General features: G+C 35.8%; 1 long non-coding RNA gene across 1 annotated transcript; it reads left to right on the forward strand.

Annotated features, from left to right (window-relative positions):
- Nucleotides 1–3,757: 3,757 nt before the first annotated feature.
- Nucleotides 3,758–5,397, forward strand: LOC149663443 (uncharacterized). The gene is made up of 2 exons (XR_016368521.1): nt 3,758–3,944; nt 5,272–5,397. It is a non-coding gene; the product is annotated as an uncharacterized LOC149663443 (long non-coding RNA).
- The last annotated feature ends 13,367 nt before the right edge of the window (nt 5,398–18,764 follow it).

Raw genomic sequence — 18,764 nt, forward strand, 5'->3', positions numbered from 1 at the left:
TTGATTTTCTCGACAATATCTTTAAATTGAGTAACCATCCCTGATAGTTGGGCGTTGTATGCTGAATACATTTGCCTTTTCAAGTGTAGTATTCTAGCAGCTAACAATTGGCATTTCAGCTTGTGAGAGACAGATTTGGTGCATCTGTTTGAAGTCTCACTGTCAATAGACTTTGATCCTGCCAATCCTTCAGTTAAACGTGTGACCAGAAACCGTTTGTAGATTTCAGCTATGAATTTCTTGTTCTTCGTTTTGAAAATTCCTGCATTTAAGAGGCTTTTTGCAAAACCCATTTTACCCATCAGAATGTGTTTGTTATTGGGTTTTTTATTTTTTGTACGAACATTAGTGCCACCACCTGAAGGCATATTCTACAGGGCCGGTAGGCCCTTGTAGATATAACTTGATACTCTTCTTTAACGTTAAAGCAAAATTCACATGCTTTTTCCAATTTTCCTATGGAGATTAACATGGGGTTTTTCGTGATATTTAACCACCTCTATCTGAAAAACTACAGCGAAGTTACTTTTCGGAATACTCTTAATTTAACAATTAAGTATTCAGGGTGTGCGATCGGCTAGTTTAGTCAGAAAAAATTAAGTCTAAGTATGTTAATTTTAGTTAATTACAGAAGTACTTGTTTCGACCATCGTGATTGGACATAATAATAATGCTAGAGCTCTTCGAAAACTCAGATTAACCAAGTTTCTATGGTGTAGTGGTTATCACGTCCGCTTTACACTCGGAAGGTCCCAGGTTCGGGCCCTGGTAGATACATGACTTGACTATCGTTATTGGACACAATAATAAGCTAGATCTCTTCGAAAACTCAGAATAACCAAGTATTCATTGTGTAGTGGTTATCACGTCCGCTTTACACGCGGAAGGTCCCGGGTTCGAGCCCTGGTAGATACTTGTTTTGACCATCGTGATTCGACATAATAATAAGCTAGATCTCTTCGGAATCTCAGTATTACCTGGTATGTGTAGTGTAGTGGTTATCTCGTCCGCCTAGATACATTTTTTGACCATCGTAATTGGACATAATAATAAGCGGTAAAGAAAACATAATTACTCAAAATTTAATTACATTAAGACTGAAGCGACAGATATTATATAAAAACGTCTTGGTTTGGACCAAGGCCGAAAAAACAAACGATATGTGTGAGGTTTATCAATTGACTGAAGTTTCAGATATTGAAATTTTTTCTAGTTATTTTTATACACTCAATCCTTAATCAATATTTAATTCAATCAACTGATTTTACTGTTAATCGACCTAGTCCCTCTAAATTAATTGAAAAAATTACATATCTACGCTTTTTCAAGAACAATTACATTTTCCGAAAACATTTTATGATGAAATTAATTATTTTGAAGGGATTTCGTGTCGATGCTCACTAACTTGTGAGCATCTTGACCGACATAGTTTTAATTGTTGCTGGCTTGACAAATTTTCAAGTTTGCACCAAAAAAAGTTTAAATCTGTTTTAAGTTGTTGATAAGACTGTCGTTTAGAGTGAATGTCGTCTACTTAAGACAAAGCAACAAAGTTTATCCTGTGTGGTAAAGGGTAAAGATCACATGAACAGAAATACTTCTCAGACTTGTTATATTCATTTCCCGCGGAAATAATATGGTTAAACACATCATTCATTACTAGTTATGCCAAGAAGGTCACATTTAACTCCGACACCCCCTCCCTTCCTCTATTTTCCCAATATATGGCATTCTATAATCACCAGTGGTTTCAGTGTATGGGTCATCTGAGCTGTCGCAACACGCTCAGCCAATATTACCATAGACTGAGTTATGACCAAGAAATTCTTAAGTACGGAAAAGGATCAAATATTCAATACTGTATCCTCAAGATGATAAATTAATTTCATGATAAAATGTTTTCGGAAAATGTAATTGTTCTTGAAAAAGCGTAGATATGTAATTTTTTCAATTAATTTAGATGGACTAGGTCGATTAACAGTAAAATCAGTTGATTGAATTAAATATTGATTAAGGATTGAGTGTATAAAAATAACTAGAAAAAATTTCAATATCTGAAACTTCAGTCAATTGATAAACCTCACACATATCGTTTGTTTTTCGGCCTTGGTCCAAACCAAGACGTTTTTATATAATTTCTTGTATGCACTTTCCGGATCTCAAGGTGAGATTTACGTGACAAATAGTTTTTTGCATTTTTTCTTTGAAAGTATTCATTGTTTTTCAAATAGTATTTTTTACAATATAGCTTGTTAGCTTGACTCTTAGGTTTACTCTCAAGTTGCTTTTTTAACTTTACTTGCGCTCTATATATTTGCTGTGCTTGACGCAATTTTTTCCTCTTAACTGCTTCAGTTGAAACCATTTTGAATATTCGTTAAGAAATATAACACAGTAGTGTATTTTTGAAACAGATCTTAATTCCACACAGCAATTTTCAACTTGTATTTGCAAAGAACCCAAAATAGGTATTGCGCAAAGAACCCAAATTAGGTAGGCATTGCACAAAGAACGCCTTTGATCCGCAAAGAAATCCAATAAAGCGTTGCACAAAGAACGTTTTGGAACCACAAAGAAATCCAATATAGCGTTGCACAAAGAACGCTTTGAAACCACAAAGCTATCCGATAAAGCGTTGCACAAAGAACACTTTGAAACCACAAAGAAGTACAATTATATACACTCTTAAATAAAAACAACATACAGTGAAATGTAATAAAAAGTAGTAGGCTTAACGTGAAGGGAAAAATGAATAAAAATTAAACAAGGGAAAAAATGGAAATAATTTAATACAGACGTTGTAAAGTAATGGAACTAATAAAAGTTATTAGCCCTTAAAAGATTAATTAGAAATTGTAAGTCTTAGTAAGTAGTAGCAGAGGAAATTGTGCTTGAGAATACGTACCAAAACAGCAAAAGGCGCCCGAAAACGTTGCTCTTAACATAAAAATAGGCTTAGTTAAAAAGGCAAAGTTGTCACTTGTGTACAGGGCCGAAAATAAGCACAGGAACATTTATAGGCAGGGCCAGAAATAAGCACAGTACACTGGACATTGTTCAATAAAATTTTAAAATGTCCCATAATATTTTTAAAAATTAAGGGGGGTCACTGGACATTTTGACCAATAAATTTTCCAAAATATTGATAGCTTGACAATGAAAACGCGACACTATTTTTGCACAATCTAGTGGACAATTTCCCGATCTAGTTGTATAGATAGTTTACAGGCTAGGAGGATTCATACCATTTGCAAAAGGAGGCATGGCTTTAGACTCACCTAGTGAGTCAGCCCTTCTTGTGTAACACGTGAAGCCTGGCCTCCCTGAGTAAATGGTATGGATCCTCCTAGGATGTAAACTATGTATTGTTGGTAACAGGTTTTCTTTTTTTTTTGTATGTATACACCCTTCAGAAACCGGGCGGCTCCTTTATGTAGCTCAGCATTTACATAAATATTTAAATTTTTATTATTATTATTATTTCTCTCTTTATTTTACACTGTCAGTGCATAGCCCACTCGATCACGCGCTCCACGACAGTGGAGTGCGTGATCGAGTGGGCTATAGTCAGGGTGCCAACTTTCAAATTTAAAGAAACGAAAGTGAGTTCTATGCCAAAATTTATTAAGAATTAATTTGTTTTTAAACTAAGTCATATATTTAACAACTTAAAGGTTTATTTATATGAACTAGTTTGAAAATTGATAGGGAGCACTTTTTGTGGTTAAATTGCGATTTTTTTTAATTCCTTGTTAACCGACCAAGGCTTATAAAAAAAATGGACAGTTGGAAAATTACCGGCAACGTCTACGTTACGAACAATGCTGTTCGAGGTGGTCGCGGCGGTCGAGGCGGTCGTAATAAACGTGGGGGGAGGCGTCCGCGAGTGTGCTACTCATGCAAAAAGGAAGGACATTTCATAAAAGATTGCCCTGCCCAAAAAGGTACGGGATCCTTTTTTTAGAAGCTGTTAGCATGGGCGACAGAATATTCTGTATACACTCTGTTACAACGTCGGTTGTCAGCACGCGAAAAGCTAGGTCTCTATGTAATCTAGCCTTGCGCGTGCTGACAAGAGACAAAAAACTTCAGGATGTTCAGGATTTAAAATCAGTTTAAAATATCCTGAAGTTTTTTGTCTCTTGTCAGCACGCGCAAGGCTAGATTACATAGAGACCTAGCTTTGCGCGTGCTGACAACCGACGTTGTAACAGAGTGTATACAGAATAAGCTGTCGTTCGAGATAGGGAGTTGCCTATCCTGTAGAGTGGAAACAAATTTCCTCACGTGCATCCTTCTTCCATGCTGTTAGTGTGACCAATGACCATAGACAAAGAATGCGCGTGAGAAAATTTGTTTTCACGCTATAGGATAGGCAACTCCATATCTCGAACGACAGCTTATTCTGTATGTACTCTGTTACAACACCGGTTGTCAGGACTCGTAAAGTTAGGTCTCTATGTAACCTAGCTTTGTGCGTGCTGACAAAAGACGAGGAAAATAGGGATCTTCAGAATTTGAAAAATTCGCGAATTTTTTAACTCCAGTGTACGGACCTCTAGGCCTAAGGAAATTTCACACGTATTTCAAACTAAGGCCTAGAGGTCCGTGCACTCAGCTAAGAAATTCCAGCATATTTTAAATCCTGACGATAGTGAAGTTTTTCGTCTCTTGACAGCATGTACAAAGCTACTTTACATAGAGACCTAGTTTTGAGCGTGCTGATAACCGATGCTGTAACAGAGTACATACGGTATACATAGTTTACAGGCGTGGAGGATTCATACCATTTGCACAAGGAGACCTGGCAACTTAGAGTGTAAAATAGCAAACGATTTTACACTCTAAGTCGCTTGGTCTCCTTGTGTTAGTGGTAGGAATCCTCCACGCCTGTAAAATATGTATAAGCTGTCGTCCGAGGCATGGAGTTAATTATTTGCTCTATATGTTTTGTTTAAGTATTATAACAAGTTAGAGTTAGTTAGTAGTTACTTGTAAACACCCGGCCTTTTTCTATCCAAAATTTAGTCCCTAAACTATATTAAGTTTTCACAAATGGAGGATTCACACCATTTACGCCAGGAGGCCTGGCTACTTGGAAGACAAAAACCCTTTTCGCCTTTTTTCCTCCAGCTCGTGGCCTTCTGTTGTAAATGGTATGAATCCTCCACGTGTGTAATAATTGTTAAACCAAATGAATGGCTTAGCAAACAAGCAGATAGTCTAAATTCATTAAAGATAGTTAATAGCCTATTTATATTATTGGAAAAGAAAAAAAGGAGGAGAAAATGCCTGAGGGCATGGATTTGGGTGAGGGGGCGGAACCAAAGCCCCCCCAAGATGTCGTCATCGACGATAAGAAGGATGCCCCAGTGGCAGATTAATTTTTATTTTGTAAGTAAGATAAAAATTAAAGTTATTACAAAAATGTGATGACTTATATTAAACCGGGGCACAGGAAAAATCTTAACAGTTTTTAATGTGTTAGACATGAATATCATATAACATGGTAAAATTAAGAAACAAATATAATATTAAATAATTAAGCATAAGGAACTAAAATTGGCGCCCTATAAATATGAGCATAGTATACATAGTTTACACGCAAGGAGGATTCATACCATTTGCATAAGGAGACCAGCCAACTTAGAGTGTAAAATAACAGACGATTTTACACTCTAAGTGTCTTGGTCTCCTTGTGTTAATGGTAGAAATCCTCCATGCTTGTAAGCTATGTATTGCTCCAGAATAGACAAAAGTTTGGCTAGGGCTATGAGTTAATTCTCAAAGTTTCCAAGTTAATTTGGTGGGTTTTGTTATCATGCTAATGAAGAGACCTATTGCTTGAAACGCGCGAAAATTCAAATTTAAAGTAGCCTTATAATGTATTTGTTACTTGCTTTTCTGCCCCTATTGTATAGTTAAATTAATTTCCTGTGTTCCAATAACATTCTTATAAGAGTATAATTTTGTCATCTTGTTTCATATAGCATCATCACAATTTTTTTTTTCGTTTCTTTTTAAGTAAATTTTCTTTTTCTTTTTATGTAAATAACATAAATATTTTATTTGTAAAAATCATTATTTTCTTTTTTAAAAATCATAATTTCATTTCCTAAAAATAATAAATATTTCGTTTTTAAAAATCATACTTTCATTTTGTAAAAATCATTTATTTCATTCCCTAAAAATAATAAATATTTCATTTTTAAAAATCATACTTTCATTTTGTAAAAATCATTTATTTCATTCCCTGAAAATAATAAATAATACATTTTGCGAAAATCATTAAAATCCATAAATCACTTTTTATTTGTCATTTAAATCTTGTCTATCTGCATTCCAATTTTTAATTCATACAAAGGGGGGGGGCTAGCAATCACCAAGCAATTTTATTTACTAATTCCACATTAATTAATCATAATCATGATGTTCTTAAATGCAATATGTTTCTAATTATTAATTAAAATGCAAACCCACACTATCTTTCACATTCAACACCTAAATTTGAGTAGAAATGTCATATTTGTGATATCGTTAAGTATGCTTAATAACGTTTTGTGCTGTGACGGGACTAGGAAATCCATCATGAACGTCATACCTAATTTCCAAGATTTAATGTGTTTTTTAGTACTGTTAATATTCTATTTAAAATAAAATTAATTTATTTGCTTCGATCCCGGGTGGTGGCACTGAGTTCATCAAACTTGCAACAAACCCTTGTGAGTAGAACTCTACGGCTGATGAAGTCAGCTGACTTAATGTTTATTACTTCTATGCGACTTAGCTGTGGTACATATTTGACATAAACCAAAATTAATACCATTTAATTAAGCAAAATAGTGTTTTAAGCGTCTTTAAAAAAAACGGAACCTCAAACAAACAATGCTATGTTTGTATATCAAAAAGTTGGAAAGCATGTTTGAAGTCCAATAAACCGCAATGGTTTTCCCCATAAAAGTTAATACAGCCCTTTGAATTTAAATAATTCGAAATGAGATCAATTAAATATGTGTCTTTGATAATTAGCTCTGATAATTTCGGACACCGTAAGTTTGGAACAATTTTTGGTAAGGTCAGGTAACGTACATTTGCGTCAAAGAAACATTTTTCCCAATAATTTCAAACATTTTGGGTTCTTTCAGAAGGCTTAGTAGCAGAACCACTTAACAGTGTTTTACATATTTAACGTAATCCAAAATTAATATAATTTAATTAAACATCGTGTTATAAACGACTTTAAAAAAACTCAGCCTCAAATTAAAAGAGCTACGTTGGTTTGTTGAAATTAAAAACAATGTTTTGAGATCCAAAGAACAGAAATGGTTTTTACCTTTAATGCAGAATTTGAATTTAAATAATGCAAATGTAAAATGTTATTAAATGGAAGAATCTATACAGTTCTGTTTGTCATAATTTTCCTTGAAAAGTTATCGGCTACGTTTAGTCAGCGACTCGGAGGTTTCATCATTAAGGTGAAAAATTTACCTCTACATCTTAATAATGTATCCCAGCTGTCACAGATAACAATGTAGTAATTGATTGATCTCCCAGTAAGATTAATAATTAATTTGTTTATAATTATAATTTATTTGCACCTACCGACAGTATTCTAATGGCACCCCATGTTATTTCCCCATAGAGCTTAATACAGTCCAAGGCAGAGGGCTGCCATTACCCTATAACATCAACGACAACATAACGCTATTTTGACCGAGGCTTAGCAAAAATTGCTAAATATATTAAAATATTCTAATGATTTTAAAGATTAAAATAATTGTAGTAAATTTCAATCACGTTTTTGTTACGAAAATAATAAAAATCAGACCTAATTAGCCTCCATTTTAATACCAATTAAAAATATTTTGGTTTTAACCGGGTGTGCCTCGAACGCCATGTTTTTCTTCCTTAAGTCCCTCTAACGGGAACGGCGTTAATCACGAGTTCACGACAAAAACGCTGTAAGTCCCACATAATAAATTACTCGTAAATTGCGTGTCTCTAACAGTGAAAAAGCGCCGTAACTCCAATACCCAAAACGACGTAAATCAGGGCATGTAATTAAAATTATGAGAAACAATACTTAATCGAAATTTTTCTTAATGAAAAAAAATAGGCGCCAATTATGATAATGGGGCTTTCATTTAAGACCGTTTTCAAATCTATCAAATGTATAGTTATTTTTGTAAGGGTATGGACAAAATGGGTAAGTTTGGAAAATTTTCCATGTTATTTCTATGGAGATTTTCCAGTTTTTCGTCAAAATCTGTGATTAATTTTATTTGTATTGAAAGAAGCATCATTCACAACGCATTTCGTGTTAGAAGTAAAAAACAATCGAAACGTTTTTGATCAACTACGGTACAATTGACCGACACGAAAACGATAATTTAAAATTCGTAAAATCCCATAGGAATACATGGGGAAATGAATAATCCACCGAAACGAAAACAGTCATGTACATTGCATTTTAGCAACACGAAACGAGTCATTTGAAAAACAATTCAAATGATTAAAAACGTTTCGATAAATTTTAGCTAAATTTATCAAAATTACTCTGTTTCGCCAAAAACACTTTTGATTTAGCAAAACTCCACCAATTGTTTTCTATTTAAATAAAAATTTGTTACCTCTTGCATACAAAATTTGAAAAAGTACTGACTTCAGTTAATCCAACTCACTTTGTTTCTTTAGTTGCCTTAAAATGACGAAACGAGTCATTTGAAAGACAGTTTACATGACTAAAAACGTTGCGATGATTTTCGCAATATTTATCAAAATGATTCGATGAAAAGCATATTTTCATTTATTTCAGAATCATTAATTTCAATACATAACTAGATGGTGTTGCAGACTTAAGGAATTTAATTTTCTATACCTCAAAACGAGCTTTACTCTTATCGTAGCAATTTATTTATTTAATAAGGCTCGAGGGATAGGGTCGTGAAGCCGCCAGGGCTTGGGTACGACCCCCCTCCATGGCACAAGAGTCTAGATACAATACGAGAGTATATACAAACGGGGAATATTACAAACAGAAACGTACAAATGAACAAACAAAAGAGAGAAATCTTCCGAAATGGTTAAATTTAAACATTCAGTTACGTCATTAAAAATGTTCCTTAATAATACATTTGAATATCATGAAGAATACTGGTTTTTACACCAATAGTTACAAAAATTGACGCCTGCTTTGACTAAATTTAATATTGAATATGATAACACTAGTATTAGTGGTTAGGGTCGCTTATTCTTGAGACGTTCAGAACTTGACTCTAGGGTGGTGCTTCCCTCGATTGTTGTCTGATGCTCATAGATTTTTTTAGTTACATTGGAATTTATTGTCGTTTCTTTAATTTAACCACCCACTTGGTTTTATGACATTAAAAGGGGGTTAGGGGGAAGAGCTCGAACTTGATCCATAACAAAAGGATTTATCCCCATCCGTTTTTATTTTTACTTAAACACGTCCCTACGTGTCTTAATGGTTTTAGGGGCATGGCCGAACCATTTGTATTGTTATGAATGGAATTTATTTTGTGATTTATTGCTTTGTTAGTTGGTGACTCTTCCTTCCACGAAACATTTGATTCTAGGTGTTTGCCTTGAAGGCATTATCCTGACAAGTTTAAAAGGCCTTTTTGATGCGTAAACCGAAACCATGAAACTATATGAGTATTTTTCCAGAACTATAGACTTGGAGACTAATTTCGTTCTTTTTTTAAAGATGCACGAAATAACGCTCTTTTATCATCTTTAACGTAGCAAATAATGTAACAAAGCTATCCTAAATACCCCATTTTACCTTCAATCTGACAGCTAAATCAAAAACTTTCAGTGCTTACATCTTAAGTAAACGCTGTATCAATCTAGGATTAATCAAAACATTTGTTAAAAAACAGTACATTTTTTAACCTTTTTTTATCGCAAACCATACAATATATTGTGATTTTCCCGCTCGATGAAGTCTCTTAAGCTGATCTTAAATACTGGTTGGGGGTTCAACATTGTTAACAAGTTGGGTAGAGTAAAACATTAATATTATTTCTTGTCAGATATTTACGCCTATACAGAACTTTGACGAGATTAAGAATACTTTGGTAGAAAAATCATGCTAAAATCCTTGTTTGTTTCAGTCATTCTCACAAAGTCTCTGATTTTTTACATCTTTTTAGTGGGATTAACAGATTTATTTAATTAGGGTTTACAAATAAACGTTAGAAGACGAAACGTTGTTGTGTGCCGTTTTTATTAATGAATGATAAGAGAAATCCCTTGACTCTATCGTCCCCATGATACGAATGCGTTAACATTTTTAAAATTAAGTGCTTCAAAGTCTTACCCCCTTTTCAGACAAAACCATAATTTTATTTTGGAATACTGGAATTATTTGTCCATATAGGACCAAATTGCTCTGGGTTTAGTTTTCTTTATTTACAAACCTTTCACAATGAATTGTGTCCCTTTTAAAGGTATTACAGTTATATCACTATACTAGCCAGTAGCGAAAATTATCATTAATCACAAATTAACCCAATCAATAGCATTTCGGAGTTATACGCCTTTTGTTATGCCAGTTTTATGCAGTATATGCACATCGGTGGAGAAAGGTCTTTTGTTCTAATCCTGCAAAGGACGTCTAATGTTTGCTATTCGACTTGTTTTGAGAATTTTGATCCGCAGATAAACCTTTCTATATCGAATACTAGCTCAATTGGCGCTGTCTCTACTATAAAACTTTCGAAATTTAGCCTCTTAAGGAATTAAATATGTAATATTTAAATGTCTAGCTGCTACGTGATTGATTAAAAATATTTTATTGCCTATTCCGTAAACACTTTCAGGCAAGGGCTCTAGGAGGTGGTTGACCCGTGCTATTGCATTGTTATGAACGGAATTTATTTTGTGATTCATTGCTTTTTTTTTTAATTGTGTAGGCTGACTTCTCGCCTGCAAAACTTAAGGTAGAATTTTTTTGAAAAGTGTACAGTACAAGGGTTTTTATGACCTGTTAGAGAAATTCGGAACGTTGCTATTTAACAGACTTGAAGATAACAAAGGATATTTTCACAATTAAGAATCACTAGAAACTTTTTACACACCATGTTTTTTATTTATTACCCTAATAAAGTATTGTCCCTTATTTGCAGTGTTTGTACGAAAATTCTATTTATAGGCCGCTCTTTTGTTGACAATTTATTTGACATAAAGCAAATCCAACGTGCTTTAGTTATAAAATCGGTAAACTATTAACAAGCGTGTGTCAGAAATGCATTGTGAGAAAGCATCTGGTGACTGATAAGCAATAAATCAAGATATTGTTAAACGATTAAGAAATTAAGTATAAAAGGGGCTAAGGAAATGATCAAAATACACAGTCGATCTTCAAACACCAAGAGATAAACATGGATCCTGAAACTCTTAAGGCCCGTTCACATTACCCAACTTTAGTCAGCTGACAAATCATAGATTTGTCAGGCCGACTTGTTACCCAATTTAGTCTAGTCAGGTCACTCGTTCACACCACCCAACCAGTCGGGCCGACTACCTTTGAAACACAAGAGGCGTACAAATCGGTACATAATAATAGGAGTGATTTGTTTTGGATTATAAATGAACTCATATTCTTGACTAATTCGACAACTTTACGAGCATCAAAGCTATTCCCACTAAATTTCTGCAGTTCAGAACATAATAAAGGTCAATAATATCAGAAGTAATATAGGAAACTTCCCTACTATATTACTTCTGATAATATTCAATGAGGAACAATCCGAACAACCATCAAAACGTAATAATTAACCCATGTTAAAAAATGGCCAAGGCCCGAAATGATTTTTCTGGATTTCATCGACAATTAAATAATGGCCGATACTCTCGGCTCTCTCTCTCTCTCGAGCTGAAAGAAAACCAGCACGTGTCCCATGACGTAATAGCCAAGGCTTATTGTGATTGGTGTGCTCCCTCTCTGACTTTAGCCGGCCCGACTCCAATCGCCTACCTACCCGATTAAAATCCGAGCTTGAACCTGACAATAGTACGGTTGGGTAAAACGTTCATATTGCCTGACAATCTGGCCAGACTGGTCAGATCAGCTTTGTCAGCTGAATAAAGTTGGGTAATGTGAACGGGCCTTTAGTACAACTTTGAAAGAACTGACTATGAATAGACCTTGGCCGTTACGTTTAATATACGAGTTTTATTTCTTCCTATGCGACTATCTGCGAATAGATCCGGTGCACGGACCTCAGACTCTGCCACAACTTGTAGTACATGATAACCTAAATGCTATTCGAGCTTGCCTCGACTTACTCGATTATATGAAAACAGTTGCACGAGTACCAGAGGACTGTAATAACCCAGAAGAATTGGAAAACTTACCGAATCTAATTCCTAGTCCCTTAAGAGCTGAATACGTAGATCGCCTGGCGAAACGACAAGAAGAAATTGAGCTGGGTATACAAGAAGCACTAATCGCCGACTTCAACAACTCGCAACATGATAGAGATATAGCCACATTTTTAGACGGAACGGATCAAGGACCAACCGCAAAGGAGATACTATTGAACGATACCCTACCGAGGGAGCACAGATCTGAAGAGGCGCTTTCTGACGATGATATCGACGTACAATGGGGAGGAGGAGAAAAGGACGAGCCCATACGTATTGAAAACGTACCTTCTTGCGAGATAATAGGACAAAGTGAGAGATTTTACAAACATTTTAACATGTATGGTAGGGGGGTAGTTCTTAGAGTTACTGAAGATCCCGTCGCTAGTATTTGTACCGTAACCAAATGCGTTCTTAGTAAGTACAGGCCTACAGATTACGTCCAAATTACTTTAAAGAGTGCGGCAAATATTTGTAGGTCTGAACTAGAATTATCTTTTAGAAGAGCAGATCAAGTCGACCCCAGTATTCTTTTTGACCAGCTTAGTATTATGCTCTATAATGACGAAATGGAAGCATTTTTCCTTGGCCCTGTTAAAATGATTTTTAGCATTGTACGATTGCCTGAGGGCAAGACCCTATCTGCGCCCCGAGGCATTAAACCTTTTAATCTATTCTGTAAAGATAGACAAGGTATTGTACGTATAGTCAATTCAGATTATCTCTGTCAAGCTAGAGCCCTTTGTGTAGCTGTTTCTCATCGTGACTACATGAACAACAAAAACAACAAAGCGTTGAAAACCCATTACGAATCAATATCTAAAGCTATAGATGAGAACAAAATGCAGAAATAAGCTGCTATAGAACTATGTCTTAAGGCAGGAGTAAGGGCTAGTGAGTGTGGGACTGCCGAATCGTTTCAAAAGTTCAAAATATATTTAAATCAATTTTCGATTTTCGTCTACAAATTCGAAAATAGCGTTCCTATCTTGATTTTAGGTGAAAACGATCCCGATGATACTAGGCCCCGCCTCTTTTTATTGAATGAAAATAACCATTATAACGTTATTACGAAATTAAGACCACTTTTCAATCACGACCGATTCTGTGAAAAATGTCTCGTACCCTATTGGCGAATACAATCGCATAAATGTAATGACTTTTGCTTTAGTTTTATGAGACCCACTATATGTCAAGGCCCCAAGATAGCTTGTGGGTCTTGTTTACGAAATTTCCTAGGCGATGATTGCTATCAAAGCCACTTAGCATCTTCCAGCAATAAAAAGTCCCTATGCGAACGTCTTTTTCACTGTAAAGACTGTTTAAATATTATTGATTTTTCCCGAAGAACTGAGATGCATACGTGTGGGGAGATATTTTGTCAAGTCTGTAAGAAATATCAGTCCAGCAATCACTTATGTTATATCCAGGTTATCACAGACAAACCTCTGAAAGTGCCATCCATTAAGAAACCTAAACATAATCAGCCATACCATATGTACATTTTCTTTGACGTAGAATGCGTGCAAACGAAGGTTTGTCAGGAAAAGTTAGGAGCCTACGAACACCAGGCTATCCTGTTAGTCAGTATAACCGTGTGTGAGTTTTGTATAGATGAAACATCGCTAAATTTTAACTGTATTATGTGTAGTCAGTTTGGTAAGCGTAAACAACTATTTTCAGGCGGTTATCCTATATCTTTATTTTTAGATTATTTAATGCAATTGCATGCCGTTAAGAACGTCATCATACTCTCTCACTATGGCAGTAATTATGATAATCAATTACTAATTCGAGAAATCATTAATAGGGATGAAAAATTCGTTCCGTCTTTGAAAATTAACGGAACTCGAATTTTAGAAATGAAATTGTTTAACTTGCTATTTCTGGATTCTTATAATTTCATCCCTGTAGCTTTAGCAAAGTTTCCCGCTACTTTTGGTATATCAGACGCAGTCAAAGGGTATTTTCCACATTTTTTATTCAATGTAATAGAACACAATTTTGATGTAAATAGACAGAATGAAACCAACCATGTTATAGAAAGAAATCTCCCCCCTATCGAAGCGTATGGTTGTCAATATTTTACAAGGAAAAATTTAGATGCCTTCTTAAAATGGCATAGCTCCGAAGATAGTAAAGGTAAAGGTTTTGACTTCTTGAAGGAACTCAATTATTATTGTGAGAACGACACAATTTTACTATTCCTAGGATGTGTAACGTTTCGTACACTTCTGCTTAAAGCAACAGGCGTTGATCCATTTAATTGCGGCGCTATTACTCTTCCCGGCGTGTGCTCTCACGTGTTTCGCCGAAATTATCTTAATCCCAATACTATAGGCATCATACCAGCAAATTATTATAGACTTAGCGAAAATCAGTCATTAGGGGCTATAGAGTGGCTTGAGTGGACCGCGCACAAACGAAATATATCTATCCAATCATCCTTTAGAGGGAAAGAAACCAGAATCCAAAAACTTAGAGTAGACGGATTTTGTGAAATCAACCAGGAAATATTTGAGTATTGGGGGTGTTTCTATCATGGGTGTAAAATACACTTTCCTTTAAACAGAAACAAGCCTTTGCACGGAGACCCTGCGCAAACTTTGAATTCTAGATATATTAAAAACATGAACGTGTTGACCAAGCTAGAATCACTCAACTATAAAGTAAATGTCAAATGGGAGTGTGAATGGCAGGAAGAAAAAGTAAATAAACCAGAAATAATAGAGTTTTTAAAATGTAATGACATTAAGCCTAAAATAGTAAAAAGATTAGACCCCCGTGATGCATTCTTCGGAGGAAGATGTTGCGCAACAAAACTATATCATAAAACAACAGGATCGGAGCGAATTCATTACGTGGATTTCACAAGTCTATACCCATTCATTACCAAAACCACCAAGATACTTATAGGCCATCCTGAAATAATATTAGACAACTTTCCCGACATATTTTCATTGATGGTCTTCTTAAATGCGACGTATTACCGGCCCAAAACCTAATTCACCCCGTTCTGCCCGCTCGTATTAACGGAAAATTAACATTTCCGTTATGCTACACATGTTGTAAAACCCAGTTTGAAGGTGATTGCGAACATACTCCTGAAAAAAGAGAATTGAGAGGTACATGGGTAGTCGACGAGTTACGTCATGCAATAGAGAATGGCTACACAATCACGCGAATGTACGTGTTGTTATGTATTTAGGGGTTTTTAGGTGATCAGCAATGTCGTCTATTCGTGGCAAGGGGTAACTATCTTTTATTGTTACGTTATTCAGTGGGCGGTAATCTATGCACAGGCGAAAAGATCCATCTTTCTTGGAAACCAAAATACAAAAGGAGGACCAAGGGGAGTAGCAAGGTTCTATTAAATCATCGGCTAGCATTTCGTTTATGATGTTATCTATTTGCGTTCGTCTAAGGGGAGAGTACCGATAGGGGGCGCATGAAATGGGGATGCATCACCTGTATTGATATAGTGGGTTGCAATATTAGTTATACCAGGTTTCTTAGCGATTAAACATTTAAATTCATTTACTAAATTTTCAAGTACTGACCCCTGTGTGGGCGTAACCTCTGCCAATGACAAGGCTTTTTCTAGCTCGGTTTCATCTATTTCTATCGCTTGAGCACTAAGAGAGACTACTTTAGATTCTAAGTAACTATTGGGAACGTGTTTGGGGTAATCGCGCAAAAACTGAAACTTCTCTCCAGGGGAATTTTTCCAACTAAACGTCACCTCACCACAATCTAAAATCGGTATACCATCCGTATGTAATACATTCATACCCAGAATGCATGGAAAAATTAAATTCTTAACAAAATAAACAGTACATGACGTAGTTTTCCCTGGGAGTTGAAGTTGCGCAATGCCACTACCTGTGGAAGTCACTCTAGTCTTATTGGCAAGTTTTATACCTAACTTAATCCTACTGGTTTTATTAACTATGTTTGTTGTTTTATCACGAAACTGGTCATCTATAAGGGTAAAAGTTGATCCGGGGTCCACAAGTGCTACACAATTTAAACCATTAACTTTAATTGTAATTTTTGCTAAACAAGGGTTTTTCTGATAATCTGAACTAGAATTTTGTGTTGTAGATTTACTATTAATTTTATTAGCTAGCAATTGAACTTTAAATTTTGAATTGGGATTTGTTGTTGATTTCTTAGAATTTGTTTTAGTGTGTTTCTTTGTGGATCCCGTATAACAAAATAGCGGTTTTATTGTCGAGGCTGAGAAGGAACCGGGTTTGGAGTCCTTCCCTGCTGAGAGTTTCCCTGTACAGGTTGTTGGGGGGTGTTTTGATGGGTATTGTTCGATCCGATTAGTTTCGGACAATTCGACTTGGTATGACCTGGTTCATTGCACTCATAACACACTACACCATTTCTATGGTTGTTAAAACGGGGGGCGAAATTTTGACTAGGGTAGAACGTTTGCCTGTTATAATCCTGCCTAAGGTTGTTTTGATAGAAATTTGGGGCCCAAGAATTTCTATTGAATCTCTTACATTTATCTTGAAAGTGGGGACCTCCACATTTAAAGCATTCGAGGGTACCTGCAGCGCGTTGACCATTGTTAGAGGGGGCGTTGTTTGCGGCCGATTCATTTTTGGGTTTTTCTGTTCTACGCGAGTTCTTAGCTTGCTCTATTAATACTGCATCAGCTAGAAGTTCCCTAACTGAAGTAAATTTCTTTGTTGCTAAATTAACCCTAAGATCTTCGTTTAAATTTTTCCTAATAGCGCGAATTTGGGCAGAAACCGAGAGAGGCTCAGTTAGTTTTCTCATTATACCTTGCAATACTTTTAAATAATTAGCGACTGGTTCGCCAGGTTTTTGGATACGATAATCTAACCTTTCTAAAATTACGTCATCATTCGCATATGCGTTAAATTCGGCAGTAAGCTCGGTGGAAAAAGAGTTGAAATCGGCAAAGGGGGGTTTTGTATGAAACCATTCGAGAGCTGCACCTGTGAGCATTGTTGGGATCCAGTGTTTAACAAACAAGTTTTCTGGACAATCGCGGGACGCGAATACCTGCCTAACCTAAAGCAAAAACTCTTTGGTATTTTCGTTGAAACTACCAGAGAAAGAGGGGGTAGAAATTGGGGATGCCCATGAAGAAGGCAACACGTTGACCACGTTTCCCACGTTAGCACTACCTGCACCTGCTTGGTTATTTGGCGCGCTATTCGCGCTGTTTTGATTGGCTAAAAGGGCAGTTAACTGATTTATCTGAACTTGTAGATCTCTGATAATGGCTGCGTTAGGGTCACTATTGGGGTTTCCCGTTGCTCCCGCCGCATTGCTGGCTCCGGCGGCCATTGTGCTTTGATTTAAATTGCGTTTAAGGGATCGAGACTCTCGGGCACTAATTTGCTGAGCTATGTGCACCTGATAACATTCGTCGCAAGCATAAAATTTACCTAAAACTGGTTTACAAAGGGCGTGATCTGACATGAATCATAATAAGACTGCGAATAAAATTTTGCGAACTACTAAATTTAGACAAAAAAACTTAGCAATTTTGACCCACTAAAACTCGGATAAGCGAAATAAAACCATATGACCATGGATACCTATAAAATACGGGGCTGTTTCAATGCTAGAAAAATAGTGACCAACTATTAACGCCTATATAGTAATAATACATAAAGTTATGCTACCCTTCCACAAGATTTATAAAAAAACTACACAAAAACCTACGTTAACCACGTATAACAATTTAACAATGTAAAAAAAACCTACGTTAACCACGTATAAAAATTCCTACGTTAACCACGTAATTTAACTAACAACAATAAAAAAAATTATGAATAGGGGCATCACTTCAAATTACTATTTTAAAACATGCTTTCCAGCCTTCCTTCCACATTACTCTTAGCGTTACGTTTAAAATTAAAATGGGTTTCAATCATTGATCCCGGACGACGGACTCCCATAATGCTGTAACAATAATTTATCGTTACATTTTATTGTTACAGTATCGCCTCGCAGACTGACCCGATACAGATTGCTACTTTTCTGACCGTCATCGGAACTACTTGCTTCCAAATGTATCAGGATTTGGAACTTACAGCTGCTCAAACAGCTACGCTAAATGACATTATTACGGCCTTGGAAGGTCATGTTTCGCCCATGAAAAACACTATCTATGAACGGTATATCTTCCACACTACTTCTCAGCAACCTCCTGAGACTATTGAGCAGTATGTTCAACGTTTAAAGAAACTTGGAAAAACTTGTGACTATGGTGCACAACTAGACGAATTCATACGGGACAGACTAGTATTGGGAATGGCTGATGCTCGTTTCAGGCCACAATTGTTGAACCAACCTACTCTTACGTTGACAAAAGCATTGGA

The sequence above is a fragment of the Phalangium opilio genome, unplaced genomic scaffold, assembly GCF_054372755.1.
Source record: "Phalangium opilio isolate 3A_F unplaced genomic scaffold, DU_Popi_V2 ptg000062l_1, whole genome shotgun sequence".
In the NCBI taxonomy this organism is placed as follows: Eukaryota; Metazoa; Arthropoda; class Arachnida; order Opiliones; family Phalangiidae; genus Phalangium; species Phalangium opilio.